Here is a 21,635-nt window from a genome sequence, read left to right as displayed (position 1 = left end):
CACCCATTTTACCACACACATACAAAGCTGCCACTCACGCACCCAGGTACCCATTCTACCCACACACACAAGCTGCCACTCACACACACACACAGAAGTTGCCACTCACACACACACACACAAGCTGCCACTTACACATGCAAGCAAGTTTCCTTTCTCATGTGGAGACTCTTCTCAATGTTCAGCCCAATAAGCCTAGTCTCCGCTCTTCAGCCACCACCAGCCTGGCCTCCAGTGGCGGCATGCAGCATTAATCCTCTCATCAGCCACTTCCAGCCTGGCCTCCGGTGGTGACATGCAGCGTCACTCCGATCTCACTGGTAAACACATTTCTGGGAACATTTTGTTTCCTCCACAACCTTCAGTGAAACAAGTAGATTTTAACAAGCTAAACACAATATGCATTTATTATGTGTGTATATCACATACTGTTTGCCAGAAAAGTGCGATATACATTGTGGGGCGGATTTTAAAAGGGTTACGCATGTAATATATGCACATAACCCTTTAAAACCCATTCCTGCACGCGCTGAGCCTATTTTGCATAGGCCCGGTGACACGCACAAGCCCCGGGGCTTGATAAAAGGGGCGGGGAGTGAGTGGGGTGGAGCGGTCTGGGGGCGGGGTGGGGGCGGGACCGAGGCCTCTGACACAGTGACCGTGCCGGGGGATCGCGCACCAGCACTTGGCTAGCACACGCAACCTAAGCCTGCCCAGAGGCAGGCGTAAAAAAATAAATAAATAAAGGTGGGGGGGTGGAGGGAATGGGGAAAGCCATCGGGGCTCCCCTAAGGCTCAGCGTGCGCAAGGTGCACAAGTATGCACCCCTTGCGCATGCCAACTCCGCGCACATGTTATAAAATCAGGTGTAGATTTGTGCAAACCGGGTTGCTCGCATAAATCTATGCCCGCGTGTAATTCTTAAAATCCAGCCCTAAACATTGTTACATATCTGTAGCAGCATAAGCTATAATGGCAACGTTGGCACCAGAAAACAAAACTAAAAATGTTTTGCCGCAGATTTTTGTTTGTAATCACTGTCTGACGCTTCGCGGATGAGAGTCCAATAATAGACACCTAGCATGGAGAGGTTCCATTTCACTTGATACCATTTCTCCATTTTGACAATGTCTTGATGAAACCTTTATTTATTTATTTTATTTATTTAGAGTTTTTATATACCGGCAATCATGAAAACATATCTTGCTGGTTTACATCGAACAGGAGTGCATTATAAACAAAAACTAGAACTGTGTTCTATATAAACAGATGTGCATTATATAAACTGTGTGCATTATAAACAAAAACTTTCACCATGTTCGTCACTCACAGCGCCAAGGTTGTCTGGGAAGAAGTCCAAGTAGGAATGAAGAAAATGTATCTTCAATGACATGTTGCACTTCATCAATTTGTATGCCTGAAGCAGATTTTCAACCTGTTTGACATATTCTGCTGACTTGTAGTTGCCTAGAAAGTTACAAACAACATTCTTGAAGGCTGTCAATGCAACACGTTATATACCTTGCAGAAGACCATCAAAGTGGCTGTCCTTCATCACAGCTCGGATTTGTGGGCCAACCAAAACACCTTCTTTTATCTTGGCGTCACTTATGCATGGAAACATTTGTTGGAATCTTGCAGCCGAGATGGGGCTTGCCCGAGCAAGTTCTGGCATGATCAGGCAGAGTTTCTTGGTGTATTTTAAAAAAAAGTTAGTCTTGAGGAGTGTGCCTGATCAGAAAACCAACATGGAGAAAGGAAAATGACCCAGATTCCTTGGTTTTCTTAGCCTGCCCTGGCTGTATGAACTCTAAGTGACTTATTAAGAATGACTCGCAGAATTCCTAGGACATCTGGACAGGCAGTCAAGCTGGCTCCACCTATGATGCCTAATTATAGGGTCATAAAAGGAGAAGTCAATGGCAGGAACTTCAGGCTATATTATCACAATAGAGGCACTCTTACTCAGGGGTTTCTATAAACACAACTTCAGATGTGTTAATTACCTCTGATCAGCAAGATTCTAACAGAACAAAAGACGATCCAAAGAGTGATGGTAAATGGGCCCCACCTGGGAGAAATACTCAGGAGTAGCTAGGGATGATCTTATCATGCTGTTGACATGACAACCAATATAATTTATTCTCTAGGCAGTCACGCACACTAGAATCTTCCCCAATATTGTATGTTACCTATAAAAGAAGGATCACTTCCTGTATACAATGAGATGCTGGTGGTCTGTTTGTCAGAGACATGGCATCAGCATCTCCAAAGAATACTTATATTGTTCAATAAAAAATTATGCTTTCAATAAAAATCTAAATGTTCTTGTATCCCTGGATATATAAGCGTAGGTTGCACTTAACATTTATGGCACCTCAGATGGGACTTGATAGCTGAGGCTATCTAATGTGCAGTCTTACATCTGAATCTTCTGGACAGGGTCAGATCTAACGCTGCTGCTACTCGGACTTTAATTGGCTTTTGTCCGAAGTTTGGCTTATTGCATAGTAATTCCCAGGAACAGATTTCTGGATGACTGTTTATTGAAAAAGTAGTACCCGGAAGATAGAAGAGGGAGTGCCAATTGTAAATATAAGTGCACTATTTATTTTGATCTACTTTGGGGACACCCATTTGTAGATTATTATACTTAATAAAACCATATTAAGAGTGATTTTGGTTTATTTGTCTGTATATTTGTTAATAAATTTGTACTGGAATAAACAATATAAAGAGGTTTAAAATCAGCGATAGGTAGCCCGGGTTGTAAGCCCTTGCCCTGCTTGTAAGGCTGAGGAATTCTTATAGGAACATATAAAAGAAAAGTTTTGGAAAAGTCTAGTTTGACATCTGGTTTTCTATTTTTGTCTGATTTTTGCCATGGTGTAATGCATTGCAGTGATTGGGGTCTGACTTACAATTATGGCAGTTTCAGCACTTGAAAGGGCACTGGGAGCTGGAGAGTTAACTGTGTTAGCTGGTACAGAGAAGGTGGAAGGTATGTAAAGCTCCAGGCTATTTGTATGCACAGGGACACAGGGGGGAGAACTGGTTTAAGGTATACACAGACTAATGAAGTTGTGGAGAAATGTTACAGTAAGTGAATTTAATGTATTTATTTATTTAAAACTTTTTATATACCATTATAACAAATGAATTTGAACAAAACTGTTACAATTATTTCTAAATAAAAAGAAAAGAAAAGAAATTAAAATAACTGAGACTTCAGATAGTGATAAAAGTGAAAATAAAATAGTAAAGTCAGAATAAAAATACATTGGTATCAATCAATATAATATATAAGAATGTATATATAAGAATTTAGTAGATTCTTTCAGAAAGTTTGGTTTCGTCAACTTTCTCTGGCTGGCTAACATTGAATTTGGATAGAAACTAATAAGATATTGGGTTTGCAAACAATAAAATAAAAAGATTTTAGGGTAGACATAGGAGATATATTTCATTCGTACATTCAGTTTTTTGTGGTGACAGGGAGTCATCTAGTAGATCATATGAAAACTCCTTTAGACCTCATGAGAAGTGGTATAAGCAGTCAGAAAAACAGTCTAAGGGTCAGTCTGCATTTGTTTGGCCACGTGAATGCTCTTTACAGCCCTCTGTGTTGTAAAATTTGCTTATAAAGGACATGAAGAAAGGGCAGTCATTAGATAAACATTTGCAAGTCTTTGATTTATGGTATAGGCAAAGGGATTCTTGATGACACTGAATGGAGTAAGATGCCCCACCCTATGCTCCTGCTACTCTGAACTCCTCTGTCTCAGGTGACCTTAGTATGCCTGGCTTATATCCAGCTTTGCTACATACCTGCAGTCAGTTAGGTCACTTTTCACTATATACTGCCCTGGCTGAATTAGGTCTGGTTGATCCAAATGATGTTGCTCCAGGTTGTAAACCATTACAGTTTAACTTCAATATCTGTTACTGCAGCTTCAGGGGAGGGAACTCCCAAACTATCTAAGTTAGTCAGAACTCTGGTGACTCCATTGTCAGCAGTAGTTCCTGCTGTATCTCCAGCAGTGGCACTTCCCCAAACTGTAAAACAGCTAAGAGGATTATTGGGTTTGCTAAACTTTTGCAGACTGTGGTTACCAGCGTTTAGTACAAAAAGCAAATTACTTAGATGGCATCTTAAAGGCAGTCCTGCTAGTGAAGCTAAATTGACATTAACTGTAGAAGACTCAGAAATTATACAGGATCTAGTACAATCAGTACTGAATGCACCAAGTTTGGCTCTTGTTGATCTAAGTTATGAGATTGATGTGTGGGTATATCATGGTTCTGAAGGATGGGCCATGGCTGCTGCTCAGCATGATAATATAACCCCCATTGCTTATTTCTCTGGCACTTTTGGTGTGATAGAAAAGGGGTTTTCAGATTGTGAATTAGGAGTTGCGGCATGTGCAGAAGCTATTTGTAATTTGCAAGCACATGTACCAGGGATTCCAAATGTCTTATATACTTCCCATGAAGTTAGAATACTTTTGGGGGATGCCCACATCTCCTTTACCACTACGAGACTTGGTAAATATTCAGCCATATTATTGAGTTCTACAGTATTCCATCAGACAATTACAAGTAATTCCAAATTCAATTTTCTCTAGGACCTTCTAGAGGGAGCACTCCCAATTCCCCATATATGTGGAATAACTGGGTTGCCCCTACCTGATAAGGGTGTTATATCTAATGAACCCCTAGCAGAAGGAGATTTTTGGTTTACAGATGGGTCCTGTACAAAATCAAACCCAAGATTTGCTGCTGTTCAATATAACTCTGCAGCCCAAGTGCTTAGATGTGAACAGTTCTCACTACCATCAGAAATGTCTGCACAGGGAGCAGAATTGTGTGCTGTAGCATGGGTATTCATGAATTGTGCTCTGGTTCTCCTGACAGTTTTCACTGATTCACATTATATATTTTCATCTCTTAGGGGTAGATTTTCAAACCGCGCGAATTGGCGTACTTTTGCTGGCGCATCAGGCGCAAGCAAAAGTACGTGGGATTTTAGTAGATACGCGCGTAGCCACGCGTATCCGCTAAAATCCTGGATCGGCGTGCGCAAGGCTATCGATTCTGTATAGCCGGCACGCGCCGAGCCGCACAGCCTACCCCCGTTCCCTCCGAGGCCGCTCCGAAATCGGAGCGGCCTCGGAGGGAACTTTATTTTGCCCTCCCCTCACCTTCCCCTCCCTTCCCCTACCTAACCCACCCGCCCGGCCCTGTCTAAACCCCCCCTTACCTTTGTCGGGGGATTTACGCCTCCCGGAGGGAGTACATGAGTCTCACTGGCCTATGCACAACAGTGCACATCCCATGTACAGCAATTTATCTCAAAGCATTTGGGTTCCAAATTTACAGACACTGTTCTCAATTTGTGACCAGGGCTGGAACATAAGCTGTGGCTAGAAATGTTTCTCAATATTTGTGATTTGTATATTAGAGAAAAAGAGTAAAGGTGCTGAAGATTTAACTAAACTCTAAACTACCTTATATTCTATGCAGATGGAGGAATTAAATAAGCAAAAAGAGGGAAAGAAATGTAAAGTTTTTCTAGATAGAAGAGCTGCTGAGAAAGTATCTGGGATAACCAGGGTTATAGTGGTTTCAGATGATGTTGTATAGGGAATAAGTGGGGGTGATGCTTGGTATTCCCAGAATCAATCAATGGATGCAGTAATTATAACTAGAGACAATAATGTCCGTGGGAGAGGGATAGCAAGAGAAAGAAGGGGGGAAAATGGAGTTTGATAGAGCTGGTTTTGAACCTGATGTGAGCACCGGTATTGAATGCTGGTATTATGGGGAAATTTGGACATTTTGCAAATAAATGTAGAACCAATCTTGAAAGAAATTCCTCATATACATTTTTAGCTTTGGCTAATGCATTCTACTGTGTGCCTCTGGCTGTGCAAAGTAGGGAATTAACAGATTTCTAGTATACAAACAAAGCTTTCAATCCCACAAAGTTTTGTAGAAAGCCTTATCTTTTATCTGTTTGGATGCACGCTACAGATGATGTTGTATAGGGAATAAGTGGGGGTGATGCTTGGTATTCCCAGAATCAATCAATGGATGCAGTAATTATAACTAGAGACAATAATGTCCATGGGAGAGGGATAGCAAGAGAAAGAAAGTACAAAGTACAAAGTTGTCGGTCACAGGTTTCATTTTTAGGAATTACATTAGGGGTTGATGGTAAAAATATTGCCTGTGCATTGCTTGACCCATTAACAGAGGTGGCACGTTTTCAATTTTGAATTACAAAGCCTAACATTATCACCTTAGGAAATGGAACACAAGGGGTTTTAGATCTGTAGAGGGAAAGCAGTTCACATACCATAACTTGTGGTAGTGCCTCCTAGTGGCATAACAATAGAGACAAGAAAGTAGCTTCATGACTGCTATCTGCTGAATTAAGACATATCAGAATGTTTAGTTTCAATGCAGCTGTAATTTCACTATAACCATTACCTAAATTTTATTGTATGCCAGATTTTATATCTTTCCAGGTTGAAAAAACAAAGCCTTCTCTGGAATGGAAGCTGTAACGCTTAAAGATTACATTTTTTCACAGTTTGATTTTTTCATTTTTAAATAGATCTATTTTAATTTTGACTCTTGTTTTATTTTGGATCGATCCAAACACTTTTTGGTCTAATTTCTTTTAGCTCAAATGTGTTAATTGTTATTTGTCTTTGTGTGTTATTTGTGTGTCATGACACCTGAAGAATGCAATGAATGAATTTATGTGTCAGTTCAGTTAAATATATGTTTCTATGTAATGTCTGAACACTTAAGTTGTTTGTGGTCCTGACTATTGCATGTTACCTAATAATAAAGAGGAAATATTATGCAGATGTATAGACTACTAGATGCAGAAAGTTAAGGCCATGATGGAATTTGTCTCATTGATTAATTTGAATTTGTTTTGCTATTATATTAGGCTTTAATCCGTAACATATGCATCTAATAATGAGTTAAGAGGTTATCCTCCGATGCCAGAAATTCACCATGCTGAAAGAACTGCATACGTCATGTGTTATTGATTTCAGAAATCATCCCATCCTTTGCACAGAAGTCATCTTGCACCTTTCATTATATGGACCTTTGACATGTGATAACTGATTATCATAACAAAATTATTGTTATGATACACCTAGTCAATATTTAGTTATGTGCACATTTGAAAATGCCACTATTTAGATTTTAAGTTAATGACATAGTCTGAATTAATGCAGTTTTTATTAATCCCTACAGTCCAAGCATTTTGTAGCATTTTCCAGCCCTATACCTTATAATGCGTATATGCATTTCATTGCTGAGTCAGTGAGATGATTATTTGATATGTTCTCTTTTACTTTATCTATGACAGCTAATCTGATCACACTGCCGTTGAAGCAGAGAGCTATGCTGGATATGCATTGAAAGTGAAGTATCAGGCTTATTTGGTTTGGGGTAGTAACCGCCGTAACAAGCCAGCTACTCCCCGCTTTGTGAGTGCGAATCTTTTTTTCTTCTCCCCTGCCGTTGAAGCAGAGAGCTATGCTGGATATGCGTGAAGTATCAGATTTTCTTCTCCCCTGCCGTTGAAGCAGAGAGCTATGCTGGATATGCGTGAAGTATCAGTTTTTCTTCTCCCCTGCCGTTGAAGCAGAGAGCTATGCTGGATATGCGTGAAGTATCAGTTTTTCTTCTCCCCTGCCGTTGAAGCAGAGAGCTATGCTGGATATGCATTGAAAGTGAAGTATCAGGCTTATTTGGTTTGGGGTAGTAACCGCCGTAACAAGCCAGCTACTCCCCGCTTTGTGAGTGTGAATCTTTTTTTCTTCTCCCCTGCCGTTGAAGCAGAGAGCTATGCTGGATATGCGTGAAGTATCAGTTTTTCTTCTCCCCTGCCGTTGAAGCAGAGAGCTATGCTGGATATGCGTGAAGTATCAGTTTTTCTTCTCCCCTGCCGTTGAAGCAGAGAGCTATGCTGGATATGCGTGAAGTATCAGTTTTTCTTCTCCCCTGCTGTTGAAGCAGAGAGCTATGCTGGATATGCATCGAAAGTGAAGTATCAGGCTTATTTGGTTTGGGGTAGTAACCGCCGTAACAAGCCAGCTACTCCCTGCTTTGTGAGTGCGAACCTTTTTTTCTTCTCCCCTGCCGTTGAAGCAGAGAGCTATGCTGGATATGCGTGAAGTATCAGTTTTTCTTCTCCCCTGCCGTTGAAGCAGAGAGCTATGCTGGATATGCGTGAAGTATCAGTTTTTCTTCTCCCCTGCCGTTGAAGCAGAGAGCTATGCTGGATATGCGTGAAGTATCAGTTTTTCTTCTCCCCTGCCGTTGAAGCAGAGAGCTATGCTGGATATGCATTGAAAGTGAAGTATCAGGCTTATTTGGTTTGGGGTAGTAACCGCCGTAACAAGCCAGCTACTCCCCGCTTTGTGAGTGCGAATCCTTTTTTCCACATTTCCTCTTGCTGTTGTAGCTTAGAGCGAGGCAAGTAAAAAGAAGGCACCACCTAGTAACTTGAAGTTTTTTTGAAGTTTTTGCTATTCTAATGTATCAATAGGCTGAAATGTAAATATTGTGCTGTTCAATTTCTCCCCTTCCATCCCAAGTTTATTTTCCTTGTTTTTTGTAACTTTCCCTCTCCCTTTTTCTGATTCACTGTATTTAAAGTTCAAGGTTCTTATTGAAAATATTGTTTTTTACGTTACGTTATGCTTTACACTCCTTGTTATTTGTAAACCGGGTTGATGTGATGCCTATCATGAAACTCGGTATAACAAAAACAATAAATAAATAAATAAATAAATAACTCCTTAGCACCAGGTGCTAAGGAGTTAAAAAACAAAATCAAGGAAAAGTATAAGGGAAAATCAAGTATCCTTCAGGTCCTGTATGAGGATTTAAAGTAATTCAAGACCACTGTTGAAAAGGGTTGAATTTGGGACTAATCTCTGATTATATGATACAATGTGAATATATCCTAATCTCCTCCAGTGGGAAGAGTCGGAGAAATAAAGTGGATGGTAAAGGATGATTAAACTAACTTTAATCTGCATAATCGGAGGAGTTTTAATGAAGGAAATGTGAGAGGGCATTCAGTGTAAATAGAGAGCTTCCAAAATAGAGACTTTGCTAGAAGAAGTGGAGTCACAAGTTTATTCTACCCATCTGTTGTCTTATTATTTATTGCTGCTAATCATTCAGATCAGAGAAGTGTAAATATTATTCCATCATCTGTTCAAACGATCAGTAAAGAAGTTGGAAACCATCATTCTTCGCCTGTTATGTTTATTTGATGCAGAGACTGGATAATTATTAGAGCTATGACCTAAGGATCGAGGTAGGGCTTAATGGCAAAGAAGCAGGGTGAAAGAGCTATTGTTTGTCCCCACACATTGGAACCCTTGGATTTCAGAGTTAAGCTATCTGGTGGGAGAAAAGGAGTGTATAGACACTTTGGAGCAGTTGTGCAGAAAGAATCCATTCCTATTTTCTTTTTACTTGCCTCTGGGTGTCAAATCAAGGATCCGTTCTGCCCAGGGGTTACATAGCCATGCTGATTGGGTGCACAAGAACATGGTAGAGACAGTACAAGAAGAACCTTTCCTCTGAATCACTAGGTTTTCAGCAAGTGGTATCTGACATGAAAAGCGCTTGGCATGTGGTAAGGCAGATTCACATGCATCTTGTAGTCTACATTTCCCCTAATGGCAATGAGAAATATGCCATGTGGATAAAGCTGAGCAAGCTGATATAGTGTATCTGGATTTCCAGAAAACATTTGACAAAGTCAGTCATGAGAGACTTCTTAGGAAATTAAAAAGTCATGGGATAGGGGGCGATGTCCTATTGTGGATTGGGAACTGGTTAAAAAATAGAAAACAGAGAACAGGACTAAATGGTACATTTTCCCAATGGAGGAAGGTGAATAATGGAGTGTCTCAGGGATCTGTTCTGAGACCAATACTTTTTAATATATTTATAAGTGACCTGGAAATGGGGAGAACAAGTGAGGTGATCAAATTTGCTGATGACACCAAATTTTACAAGAGGACCTTGCAAAACTGGTAGACTGGGCATGCAAATGTAAAAAAAAAATTAATGTGAACAAGTGCAAAGTGATGCACAGAAGGGTAACCCAAATTATATCTATATAATGCAAGATTCCACATTAGGAGTCACCATTCAGAAAAGGATCTAGATGTCTTCGTTGATAATATGTTGAAATCTTCTGCTCAGTGTTCAGCAGCAGCCATGAAAGCAAATAGAATGCTAGAAATTATTAGGAAAGGAATGGAGAATAAAACAGAGAATATCATAATGACTCTGTATCGCTCCATGATGTGACCTCATCTTGAATATTGTGTCTAGTTCTGGTCATCACATCTCAAAAAAGATATAACAGAATTAGAAAAGGTACAGATAAGGGTGACCAAAATGATAAAGGGGATGGAATGATTCCCAAATGAGGAAAAGCTAAAGAGATTACAACATTTCAGCTTGGAGAAGAGCTGGCTGAGGGGAGATATAATTGAGATCTATAAAATAATGAGTGAGTGAAACGAGTAAACGTTAATCGGTTGTTTACTCTTTCAAAGAGCACAAAGACTAGGGGATATATAATGAAGTTATTAGGTGATACATTTAAACCTAATAAGAAAAAATATTTTTGTTCCTCAATGTATAATTAGCCTCTGGAATTTGTTGCCAGAGAATGTGGTGAAAGTTATTAGTATAGCTGCGTTTAAAAAAGGTTTGGACAAGTTTCTGGAGGAAAGGTCCATAAATAATTAATAAGGTAGACTTGGGGAAATGGAGAGATTACTACTTACTTGATAATTTCCTTTTCTTTAATGAGGACAGGTTTATCCACAACAGTGAGATATGCACTTCTACCAGCAGATGGAGATGGAGCAAAGCTGATGTCATGGTATATATACCCTTATATTGACATCACGACGCCAGTTTTCTCTGCAAAAGCCAACTATGGACAACTAAACAATACATGAACATAACTATCAACAGACAACCATTTAAGTACTCAGTTAACAGGAAAACACTGAGCTCAGACAAGGAGTGTAATATCACTAACCTTGGGACTAGAACTGACACTTAGCATAATCTTCTGGAAATGCAGTCACGCAGGAGGACAATATCATCACCATTGGGCAGTCAAGGGTGGGAAGGTGGATTAACTTGTCCTCATTAAAGAAAAGAAAATTATCAGGTAAGTAGTAATTTCTCCTTTCTTAGCATTCAGACAGGTTAATTTACACCAGTGGGATGTTTCAAATCTACTGATCAACACCACATGTGTGAAGGCTGCATCCTCCTGGGCCCGCACATCTAGGTGGTAATGCCTGAAAAAGGTGTGTAAGGAGGACCAGATGGCAGCATAGCAAATCTCAACGGGAGATAACAATCTAATGTCCACCCAGGATACTGCCTGAGCCCTAGTGGAATGAGCCCTAACCTGACTAGGCAACAGCTGCTCAGCATTCACATACGTGGCCGCGACTACCTCCTTAATCCAGTGGGTTATTGTAGCCCGCGATACCAGCTCACCCTGTTTATTCCCACCATGGAGTATAAACAGTCAGTCCGTCTTCCTGAGAGGTTTAGAAACCTCCAAATACCTCAAGATATGCCTCAACATCCAAGGTCCATAACAGGAGATATTCATCCGCATCTCTCTCCCTGTCCAGAGTCAGCAGGGAAATTGATTGATTCAAGTAAAAATCCGAGACCACCTTTGGCAAAAAAGACAGAACAGTACGCAACTGTATCACCCTCGCAGTCACTCACAGAAATGGTTCCCGGCAAGACAAGGCCTTCAGTTCGGAGACTCTATGCACAGAACAAATTGCTACAAGAAACACTGCTTGAAAGTAAGTATCCTCAAGGAAAGGCTAAGCAGTGGTCAAAAGGTGGGACCTGCCAAAAAATCTAAAACCAGATTAAGACTCTGCAAGGGCACCAGTATCCACAAAGGAGATGCTTCACCCATTTTAAGAATCGGGCCACATCCGGATGGGCTGACAATGGTCCACAATCCACCTGATCTCAGAAAAAGGCAAGAGCCGCCACCTGTACTTTCAATGAATTAATGGCCAACCCGTTAATCAATCCACCATGTAAAAAATCCAAAATTAGTGGGATCTTAACCAAATGAGGATAAACCCCTTGATCCTCACCCCAAGCCTCAAAAACCTGCCAAACCTGAACGTAGGATAAGGAAGTGGAGTATCCACACTTCAGCAACTAAGCCCTCTCAAGGACCATACCATAAGACAAAATCAAGTCGGATCTTCATGAAGAACAGGCCTCTGCCATAGCAGTGTTGCGTTCGTGGCTTCTCTTCGCCCTCGCTCCACCCTCTCTACCTCTGTGGCGACTCCCTCCAGGTCCGATGGACGGCTTGCTGCCGCGGCGTCTCCAAGCCGCTTCTCCCCGGCGTCCCCGGACCGGCTCGATGCTGCAGATCCGCCATGTTCCTGATGACGTAGGGCGTGCGCTCCGAAGTACGTACCAGCAAGGGTGCGAACCTCAGGGGCGTCCCCCTGTATTGACGTCATCCGCTTCCAACATAAAAGGTCTTCACTTACGCTTACGATTTGAGTTAGCAAGGAATGGGACACGGATACGGGGTCCGTTCCAAGCTACTCTGCCTCTTCGGACTTACCAGCGGTACCCGCTCCTTGGGGGCCTTGCTCTCTTTTCTCCATTTCAGATTGCAGATAGGAACCGGTACTCACTCCTCGAGGGCCCATGTTCCTGAAAACTCTGAAGATTCTCTATTGCCTGGAAGCTATCACAGATACAGACATTTGTGAGTTACCACTGCTCTCTCAGAGCTTTCCCTGGAACCAGGTACTCGCTTCTCGAGGGCATAACTCTTTCCAGCTACTGAGCCTCTTGAAGAAACTATGTGAGATTTTCATCTATTACTGGCTATGTATATAGCATACCCTGTCTACTCACTATCTATAGTCTCTCTACAGCTCAGCAACCCTGGGATCGCAGTTCCAGTATCTGAGGGACTTCAGCCCTGCCGGGCATATCAGCTCACTACCACCACCTCTGGTGGTTCTACTAACCTGTCTAATAAAAGAACTATCTGTGTCTGTCTCCATACCCAAGCCTAGCCAGTGGTCCCTCTCAGGATATCCTCCTGGGGGCGCTACCATTGGCCCAAGGATTCACCTATTTACATTCCTTTCCAGCTGAATACCCTCTCTAGCACTCCTCTGGTACAGATTGCCAACTCAGCCGTCTATATCATAACAAGATTGCTAGCTCCATCTACGCAGCAAATCAGATTGCTACACTCCTCCTACCATGGGAGCTGAGTCATAACAGATTGCTAACTCCTCCCACTCCAGGAGCTATTCCTAACAGATCGCTAACTCCCATCTGCTTGCTCCTCCCATCAGCATAGCAGATTCTAACAAGCAGATCCCTGTGAACCAATAATTGGATAGGAGAGTCCATCAGCAGCCTTTGCAGATCTGTATACCACGGCCTCCTGGGACAATCTGGTGCCACCAGAAGCACCATCCCCATGTGACTGAATCATTCTGCCCAACATGGGCCACGAGGGAAAGGCATATAGAAGCTTGCCTTCGGGCCACTCCTGCACAAGGGCATCAATGCCCAAGGACTTTAGATCTCTCCTGCGACAGAAGAAGTGAGGAAACTTCACATTGTGAGATGTCACCAGCAATTCTAGGAACGGGAGACCCCAGCAGTCCACTATGAGCTGGAATGCCTCGTTTGACAATTCCCATTCTCCTGGATCCAAACTCTGTCTGCTGAGAAAATCAGCACTTACATTGTCTTTTCCTGCAATGTGTGAGGCCGAGATCTCCTGAAGATGTACTTCCACCTATTCCATGAATTGAGCTATTTCCTGCCAACACTTGCTGGCTCTTGGTTTCTCCCTGGCGATTGATGTAAGCCACTGTCACATTGTCTGACATTATCTGGAACACTTGACCCTGCAAGTGGTTGATGAATCACAAGCATGCCAACCAAATGGCATGGGTTTCCAGCTGATTGGTGCTCCAGAAAGACTCTTCTGTATTCCAGTGCCCCTGCGCTGTCAACTCCTGACAGTGAGCCTCACAACCCTGGAGTTTTGCATCTGTCGTGAGTACTAGCCAGTCCGGTGTTTGTAGGGAAACTCCATTCATTAGATGATCTGCTTGCAAACACCACTGCAGTTGGATGCTGACCTCTACTGGTAAGCGGAGCCATATAGAATAGTCCTGAGAGTGTGGACTCCAACAAGCAAGTAGTGTGCACTGAAGAGTACGCATATGTGCCTTTGCCCTTGGAAACCACTTCTAGGTTGGCTGCCATCAACCCAAGCATCTGTAGATAAGACCACACCATCAGGCATATTATTTCTGTCAGTAGTCGCACCTTGGCCATCGGTTTTTAAATGCAGATTTCCGGCAAGAACATTCTGCCTTGTTTCATGTCGCAATGAACTCAGAGGTACTCCAGTGTCTGGGATGGCTGTAAATAGCTTTTGGCCAAGTTCGCCACACAAGCTAGTTCCTGTAGCAAGGAGATGTAAGAAACTCCCCCCAATTGTACTGCCATTATCACTGAGCATTAAGGTTTCCATGTGGAAACAAGTCACCTGCAAATGATGATTGACTCCCTTGAGATCTAGGATGGGACAAAAAGAACTCTCCTTATTGGGCACAATGAAATAAATGGATTATCGGCCCGTATTTTCTTGTGACATGGGCACTGGAACTATAGGCCCCGTAGGCTGAGGACTCTTGACAATATACACTCTACTGCCTGCCTCTTCTGCGGAGAGCTGCAGGGAGACTCCATGAAAATGTCCCAAGGAACACTGAGAAATTCCAGAGCATAGCCATCTCTTATCACCTCCAGAACCCATTGGTCTGACATGATCTTGACCCACCTCCAATAAAAAAAAAGATGTGCCGTCCCACCCCACTATCTCTTGTTCCCGGGGGTGGGTCGGCACACCTTCATTGAAAAGTTCGTGAGGCACCGCCACTATAGCCTGCACCCTGTCTGGGCTGCCTGGGATGAAAGGACTGAGACCTAACCAAAAGTCAAGCCCTCTGAGAAGCTGCTCCTCTGTAGGGTCAAAAGTGTTTGAAACCAGAAGGATTGTGGTGCTTGTTTCTTATCCTCTTGTAACCAAGGAACCTGGGACTCACCCCACTTATTGGCCAATTTTCCAGCTCACTCCCAATTAAGAGTGATCCTTTAAAGGCAATTTCATAAGATTACATTTTGAAATTGTATCAGCTGACCAATTCCTAAGTCATAGCTGGCGCCTGGTCAGTACTACCGAAGCCACCCCTCTGGCAGAAGAGTGGACCAGGTCACAGGCTGCAACTGCCAAAAAGGCAGCTGCCAGTTCCATCACTGCCCTGGAATTCACACCAGATTCATCGACTTCCTGAGAGAGAAGTAAACAAGAGCGAGCCTCCAGGGAGCAACAAGAGGCTATCTGCAAATTCATTGACATCGCTTCAAAGGCCTGCTTAAAGATAGCCTCAGTTCTCCTATCTTGCGCATCCTTCAATGCCGCTCCCCCTTCTACAGGAATAGTCATCTGCTTGGTGATGGCACACACATGTGCATCCACTTTCGGAAAGCGCAACTGCTCTCTCACGGCTGAGTCCTGGGGATACAGCCCTTCCAAGGCCTGTCCCCCTTTAAAATTAGCTTCTGGGGTGCCCCATTCAAGATCAAGCAATTCTTGAAAAGCCTCCATAATGGGGAAAAACCTGGAAGCTTTACGCAAAGAAATTAAAATGGGATTTTTCTTTGGCTCAGACATGGAATCAGCACCCAGCACCCCCAGCACCTTCAATGTCTTGGAAATCAGAGCTGGCAACTCATCTCTATGAAAGAAACGCAACATTGTTCTGTATGGCTCCAATACCGGAGGAATTTCCCCATCCTCCAGGGAGTAAGGATCGACATTATCATCCATGCTGTCCGGGTCCCTATCAGTGCGACCCACAACAGGTCTAGACGTACTCATGCTGACCCGCAGCACCAGGCATGTGGGAATCCGTAGCTTGTGATCCTGAACTGTTAGGATTGGCCGGGGTTGCTGACTGCGCCTAAAGAAAGGACTGCAGCCCTTGAAAAAATTCCACCCAAGAAAAAGCAGAGGGATCCATACCAAAACCAGGGGACATCAGTCCTGTGCCCACTGAACTACCTTCCCCCTGCTGGCAAACAAAAACCCCAGGAGAATTATCTGGCAGCTCCCCTTCCTTTTCCATTCCCGCATGATGCTGGGAAGGACTGGGATTAGCAAAATCAATCAGACAATTCTCCCTGAGCCTCCAAGCAGCGCTGACACAAGTTAGAGGGGGCACCAGGCCGTGATGCCCGAATATGGAAAGCAGCACAAAGGGTAAGGCGCTTAGGCACTTTTGCTCCTGTGCCATGGATAAACACTCACGTCAGTATGCTCCAAAAAACATCCGATAACTGTGCGCCCAGCTGTGCTCACAAAAAGCGCTTACCATGGACGCCCAACGTGTAGGCGCCCAATACATGGTTCAGGCAGGTGCCCACCTGGGCACCCTTAAATGCACACCTGAGCACCCACCTAAGCGCTCTTAAGCACACACCTGAGCACCCACCTAAGCGCACGTCTAAGTGCACATCCAGGCGTACAAGTGCGAACCGACTTCAGACACTGTTTTGTGGCAGCCTTGTACACAGAAAAGTGCACAAACATTGCCGCATCCTACCATGCAGCAACCAAACAAAGCCTGAGAATGGGGCCTAGCCAATAAGGCTGCTCAATTTGCCAAGCTGCCATGACTCCTCAAGCTCCCCCGGATTGGCCCGCCAAGCTTGGAGACCAGCAGGGGGATGGAATCCCTAAAATAAACTCCCCCTTTTCTTTTTCTTTTTTTTTGTTACTCTTTATCTGAGCTCAGCCTATCCCGGCCAAGTACAGAGTTCGTCTCCAGCTGGAGGAGAGGGCAAAGGCCTTCACTGCCGCGCTTCGCTTCCTGCACTCATTAGCTTCTCAGCTGTTTGTCTCTCTATAGTTAAGTCCACGCTGGAAATCCAGCTACCAGACCAAGGCACCTATCTGAGGGAAGGATCCACAGATATCATCTCAGAAAACCTTGACCGAGGGAGGGACTATAAGGTATCACCACAGGAGAGCGGGGCAAATTAACTTCCTTCTTTTTTGTTCCTTCTACAAATTTTTTTTAAGCAATCCCCAGTAGGGAGATGCACGTCCACCATCTGCTGGAGATGGAGAATACTGGCAGGCTGACGACAGTGCAGGGGTATATATATATATATATATATATATATATATATATATATATATATATATATCTGTATTAATTAGGGAGATTGGTCTATATGAGGTACACTCAAAAAGATCGTTACATTTTTTATGAATTAATGTGATTCCAACCTCTGTAAGATTACCCATTCTGGCTTCAGGGACCCTAAGATAATTGAACAACTCACCCAGAAGTGGGGTCACCAGCTCTAAAAACACTTTATAGTACTCCAACTGGTACCCGTCTGGACCCAGGCTCTTGCCACAAGGTAATGCTTTGATTGCTCTCTCCTCCTTCTCTACAGTAATAGGAGCAGTGAGTCCCCTAAGTCTATGTAATCCCAGGGGCTCCAAAAAGGAGTCAAGATCCCCAGGCATAGGCACTGGCAAAGCCTCATATAATTTTGAAAAGTGGGAAGTGAAAAGACCTCCTGCTATAAAATGAATAAACGGAGCTCTACCTGTGTCTGCATTCGTTTGTACCCTGATTTCTTCATTCCTTCCTCCTTTCATGCCTTTCTCTCCTTTTCTCTTCTTATTGTTCTATCCTTCTATCCCTTTATTTTGTTCTCCCTCCTCCTTTTTCTGTGCTTCTCTTCATCTCCTTTATCCTCCTCTCCCCTCTCTTTCGTGTTCTTCCTTTCTCCTGCCTGTCTTTTCCTTCCTCTCTTCCTCCCTCGCATTTTCCTGTTTTGTGCTGGAATGCTCTGTGGGAATATGATGGATGATCACCTGTCACAGCTTGTTTATTGTAATTCAGACAATCAATTACACATCTCTAATGTTGGCTGTCCCAGAGGAAATTTACATGCTCTGCACAAACCAATGTGAAAATGAAATCTCATTTAGCAAATGTCTCTTCTACAGAGGCTTTATAACAGTCTTGTGTTTGTTCCTTTGCTCTTGTACCTGTGACAGTGTCATCAGTTACTGCTAGGCCTGGGTCACTGTGCTCTGATGCATTATTTATCATGTTATGTTGAAGCCAGAGCTTGAAAAGGACAAGGAGTCCATGATGCCACTGATCTTAATCGTGAGGCAAGGGCAGCTGCCGTGTGCTAACAGCAATATTCTGCAGTTCTTCTTGCTTCTGATATTGCTCTCTTTCTTTCTGCATGGGGCACCCACCTGATAATCACCTTCCTCCTCCAGCTATCTGCTCTGGATGGATCGATAAAACACCTCCTCTTACATGGTGTAACTAAGCCTACATAACAGATGAAACATGAAAAAGAAAAATTAATGCTGTTATAATAATTCCTGCTGCTGATGAAAATTCTTCTTTAACTCAAGAGCTGCAGTTACTATGTTTTAAGCAGGAACCCTCAGATCCAGTACTAGTTAAGCATTTTAATATATAAAACTCAGATGAATCATACTCAAGGGAAAAAAAAAACCAATTTGCTAACAAATGATGTAAAAGAATATAGAATCTTTATTCTGCACAAAACTCACAATAATTAAGATTCATTTGCAGGGTCTAACATATCCAGACACATTTCTTGGCTGATGCCTAGTATCAAGTGCATGATCCTTTGAGTCTTAGAACTTGCTCTTTCTTTAGAGAACCAGGAAGAGTGGTGGGGGGAGGGAGCTTTGACATTTATTTGCTCCCCGCTAGCCTGCTTAGGTGACTCAGGTTCCCTCACTGGCTGAAGTGGAAGTCTCTTCTATGACTGAAGCCTCAGCTCTGCTCTTGCCAGCAAAGGCAACCAGAGTGGTGGCGGTTACATTCCCCCCCTTCCCAGGGCTCATGTGCATCACCTCTGCGAGGCACTTAAGCGATCCTGACTCCAGTGAACAGCAAATTCTAAGCTGCGTTTCTTGTGCTGCAGTGCTGTGGTCAAGCCACAAGGTCATCTCCTGATTTTTTTCTGTTTTAAGCTCTGCTGACAATCTGTTCCTTAGGTAAGTTATTGGATCAGTCCAACCATGGAGATGTGGTAAAGTGTGTGCTAGTATTTGTTAGGGTAGAGCACGTAGCAAGGAGAAGAAAGTATGTGATTAGCTCACTCTAGTGTAGTACTTTCTTACCCACGACAATGATGACAAAGTCACATGAATTTACAAAAGCTAAACAGTGTACAGCACCATTGTTTAAAAACTTGGAGGGTCATTTACTAAGCTGTGTTAGGACTTTGCCGCATGGCAAACAGCATTTACCATGTGGTAAATACTTCAACACAGAGATAAAATGCAGTATTTCTGTTGCTCTCACCTGCAGCCCCAAACCAGGAGGGGCATCCCGGGCCACCAAGCAATAAAACGCAGATGACCTCCACGCAGGCCCAATGCAGCCTACGAGGGACACCGCTCAGCTGAGCTAGCGTCCCTAGGCGTGCACGCGCAACTGAGCTGGCTTTAAAGGGCCCACGGCGGAAAAAGTCCTGCAGCATCTACAGCTGACATCACAGGCCTGCCACTCTTTAAGGCCTGCTCAGCCCTAGGTCGAACTCCTTAAGAAGCTGACTGCCATGCTGTTCCTGGGGGTAGTACTAACCTCATTTCGGCCCAACAGATTGCTGAGGCCATGGACCTGGTGGATCTCTCGGGCTTCCAGGCCATCTCCTGGCTCCTGCTTCATTCCTGTGTCCTGTCTTCAATTCCTGGTTCCTGTTCCTTTGGTGGTCCTGTATCCTCATCTGGTGATTCCTTGTCCATCTTCTCCCCCTGCTGTCCTGCCTTGCTTTCCTCCCTTCGGATTGACTCTTTGGCTTTTGGACCTTGGCTTGGACCCTGGCTTCATCTTCGTTTTAGATTCTCGGCTGACCTTGGAACTCCTTTAACCTCACTGGATCACTGCCTGCCCTGACCTCTGTTTGTCTTCATTTCTGCTGTCTGTTGCCTGCCTTGACCTCTGCCTGAACTGACTTCTATTCTACTCGCTGGCCTTTTACTTCCGCGCTGGATCCTTCACCAACCAGAGGTCTGCGCTGAAGTCTAGCCGGCCCCAGCACTCAAGGGCTCAACTTACGGGGAATGTGGGCTGGTATTGGTGAAGCTCCTGTTGGCCCTCTGCTCCAGTCAGCTCCACCTACCAATAGTGAGGACCTGCACGGCTCCTCCGGTGGGTAGCGCTAACATCACCTCGGCCCAAGGGTCTACACTTGCAACAATTTCAAATACTGCACATTATCTACCCCCTAAAACCTACACAGGTATTAAAATGAGCTAATCTGCAAAAAAATATATGCAAATGCATGCAAATCAACCCATTACTAGGCAATCTAATCCAAATCAAATGGCGCGGCTGCCTCACAAATTGCAAGCAGTATTATTTGATCAAAAGTTAGCTACATCTCAAGAGATGTAACTACTCTCCCCAGGGGCATCGGAATACTAATGTGTGTCCTGTTACTATCATTATCAGTGCTTAAAGGGGTCATGTTGGAAATCCCCAGGCCTGATTCCAAAAATAATCTAGTGATCTAGTGAGCCAAGGGTCAAAGCTCCCAGTCCTCTCTCAATCCCCTCCACACGGTGCCATTGTTGCAAAAAGTGGAAGATAAGAGGCCTTTAGGCCTCACCTCCTAAGTAGAAGCCATGCCCTTTCTAACAAAGTTGCCCCCCCCCCAATTCTAGCCCGCACTCCCCCTGCCCAAACTACACAAAGCTTATAGTAAATCCTTGGTGTCTAGTAGAAGCAGAAGCAATGTTCTGCCCTGCTGACACCTTTTTGAAAAATGGCACTGGTTGACCTCTGATGCTTCTTAGCCTCTCTATCCAGGGACTTACCTTAAGTGTCTAGGTGGTGGGCTAGTATGGGGGTGTTGGACTGTGGAATTTCCAGTCAGAGAGGTGGGGCCTAATGCCCTCTTTATCTTTCACTTTTTTTGTCACAAGTGTCCAGTGCAGGGAGGTTATGGGGTTGGGGGCCAGGGCCCTTAGCCCACTAGATCACTGGGTTTGGATTTGGGCCTGAGGAGTTATGGGGGCCACTAGGCCCCTTTAAAAGATGGTGGCTCTAGTATGTGGGGTCTCCCTCACACTGTGTACTGTCGGGTCAACTAAGTCATACTATTTTTTCTCCAGGTGTGGTTGGTAATTAGAGTGAACTAGGAATCCAGCATAGATCAGGAATCTGGCAAGAAACAGGAATCAAGGACCAATTAGACAGCATTTCCACAAGTTTTCTGAAGACTGTTTGGACCAAAAGGGTATGTCAAGCAAGGTCTCCTTATAAGCAACATCCAATCTGGGGGCCATACCCAAGGCTGGTCCAATCAGAAACTTCCAGGAGTATCCCCATCCCTGCCCAGTTGGCTAGATAATTACTGCCAGGGTGTTCCCAGAT

At 43.7% G+C, this 21,635-nt stretch overlaps 1 long non-coding RNA gene across 1 annotated transcript; it reads right to left on the bottom strand.

Annotated features, from left to right (window-relative positions):
• Positions 1–1,403: 1,403 nt before the first annotated feature.
• Positions 1,404–20,855, bottom strand: LOC115073351. Its single transcript, XR_003851994.1, has 3 exons — positions 19,842–20,855; positions 18,470–18,548; positions 1,404–1,467 (listed from the first exon to the last, which is right to left on the bottom strand). It is a non-coding gene; the product is annotated as an uncharacterized LOC115073351 (long non-coding RNA).
• Between the last annotated feature and the right edge of the window lie 780 nt (positions 20,856–21,635).

This window comes from Rhinatrema bivittatum, chromosome 11, assembly GCF_901001135.1.
Source record: "Rhinatrema bivittatum chromosome 11, aRhiBiv1.1, whole genome shotgun sequence".
Taxonomy (NCBI): Eukaryota; Metazoa; Chordata; class Amphibia; order Gymnophiona; family Rhinatrematidae; genus Rhinatrema; species Rhinatrema bivittatum.
This window is presented reverse-complemented; position numbering and strand designations above follow the sequence as displayed.